The sequence below is a fragment of the Colobus angolensis genome, unplaced genomic scaffold (assembly GCF_000951035.1).
Source record: "Colobus angolensis palliatus isolate OR3802 unplaced genomic scaffold, Cang.pa_1.0 Scaffold70, whole genome shotgun sequence".
In the NCBI taxonomy this organism is placed as follows: domain Eukaryota; kingdom Metazoa; phylum Chordata; class Mammalia; order Primates; family Cercopithecidae; genus Colobus; species Colobus angolensis.
The window spans coordinates 1,489,147-1,491,103 of NW_012120710.1; the positions used below are offsets into that span (position 1 = coordinate 1,489,147).

The window sequence follows — 1,957 nt, forward strand, 5'->3', positions numbered from 1 at the left end:
GTTGTGTCTCTGCCAGGCTTTGGTATCAGGATGATGCTGGCCTCCTAAAATGAGTTAGGGAGGATTCCCTCTTTTTCTGTTGACTGTAAATTTCAGAAGGAATGGTACCAGCTCCTCTTTACACTTCTGGTAGAATTTGGCTGTGACTCTGTCTGGTCCTGGACTTTCTTTTGTTGGTAGGCTATTAATTACTGCCTCAATTTCAGAACTTGATATTGGTGTATTCAGAGACTCAACTTCTTCCTGGTTTAATCTTGGGAGGGTATACGTTGTCCAGGAATTTATCCATTTCTCCTAGATTTTCTAGTTTATTTGTGTAGAGGTGTTTATAGTATTCTCTGACAGTAGTTTGTATTTCTGTGGGATTGGTGGTGATATCTCCTTTATCATTTTTTATTGTGTGTATTTGATTCTTCAATCTTTTCTTCTTTATTAGTCTTGCTAGCAGTCTATCTATTTTGTTGATCTTTTCAAAAAATCAGCTCTTGGATTCATAGATTTTTTGAAGGGTATTTTTGTGTCTCTATCTCCTTCAGTTCTGCTCTGATCTTAGTTATTTCTTTTCTTCTGCTAGCTTTTGAATTTGTTTGCTCTTGTTTCTCTAGTTTTTTTAATTGTGATGTTACAGTATTAATTTTAGATCTTTCCTGCTTTCTCTTGTGGGTATTTAGTGTTATAAATTTCCCTCTACACATTACTGTAAATGTGTCCCAGAGATTCTCGTACGTTGTGTCTTCATTCTCATTGGTTTTAAAGAACAGCTTTATTTCTGTCTTAATTTCATTATTTAACCAGTAGTCATTCAGGAGCAGTTTGTTCATTTTCCATGTACTTGTGTGGTTTTGAGTGAGTTTCTTAATCCTGAGTTCTAATTTGATTGCACTGTGGTCTGAGAGACTGTTATGATTTCTGTTCTTTTGCATTTGCCGTGGAGTGCTTTAATTTCAATTATGTGGTCAATTTTAGAATAAACGTGATGTGGAGCTGAGAAGAATATATATTCTATTGATTTGGGGTGAAGAGTTCTGTAGATGTCTATTAGGTCTGCTTGGTCCAGAGCTGAGTTCAAGTCCTAGATATTCTTGTTAATTTTATGTCTCATTGATCTGTCTAATATTGACAGTGTGGTGTTAAAGTCTCCCATTATTATTGTAAGGGAGACTAAGTCTCTTTGTAGGTCTCTAAGAACTTGCTTTATGAATCTGGGTGCTCCTGTATTGGGTGCATATATATTTAAGATAGTTAGCTCTTCGTGTTGAATTGATTCCTTTACCATTATGTAATGGCCTTCTTTATCTCTTTTGATCTTTGTTGGTTTAACATCTGTTTTATTAGAGACTAGGATTGCAACCCCTGCTTTTTGTTTGTTTGTTTGTTTTTTGTTTTTTGTTTTCCATTTGCTTGGTAGATCTTTGTCCATCCCTTTATTTTGAGCCTATGTGTGTCTTTGCATGTGAGATGGGTCTCCTGAATAAGCACACCAATGGTTCAATGATTCTTGACTCTTTATCCAATTCGTCAGTCTGTGCTTTTAATTGGGGCATTTATTCCATTTACATTTAAGGTTAATATTGTTATGTGTTAATTTGATCCTGTCATTGTGATGCTAGCTGGTTATTTCACCCATTAATTGATGCAGTTTCTTCATAGCAATGCTCTTTACACTTTGGCATGTTTTTTCAGTGGCTGGTACTGGTTATTCCTTTCCATGTTTACTGCTTCTTTCAGGAGTTCTTGTAAGACAGGCCTGGTGATGACAAAATCTCTTGGCATTTGCTTATCTGTAAAGGATTTTATTTCTCCTTCACTTATGAAGCTCAGTTTGGCTGGATATGAAATTCTGGATTGAAAATTCTTTTCTTAAGAGAGAGGAATCAAATAGATGCAATAAAAAATGATAAAGGGGATATCACCACCGACCCCACAGAAATACAAACTACCATCAGAGAATACTATA

At 35.6% G+C, this 1,957-nt stretch overlaps 1 protein-coding gene across 3 annotated transcripts in view; it reads left to right on the forward strand.

The window, feature by feature from the left end:
• MUC7 (mucin 7, secreted) overlaps window positions 1-1,957 on the forward strand; it is a 28,224-nt gene that overhangs the window by 5,587 nt on the left and 20,680 nt on the right. Inside the window, exon 1 of one of the 3 annotated variants that reach the window (XM_011927104.1) lies at window positions 74-176. The exons of the other annotated variants lie outside the window; for them this stretch is intronic. The gene's annotated coding sequence lies outside the window, so the exon portion shown is untranslated. Of the gene's footprint in view, window positions 1-73; window positions 177-1,957 lie in introns of those variants that run through there. 3 annotated transcript variants of the gene reach the window in all.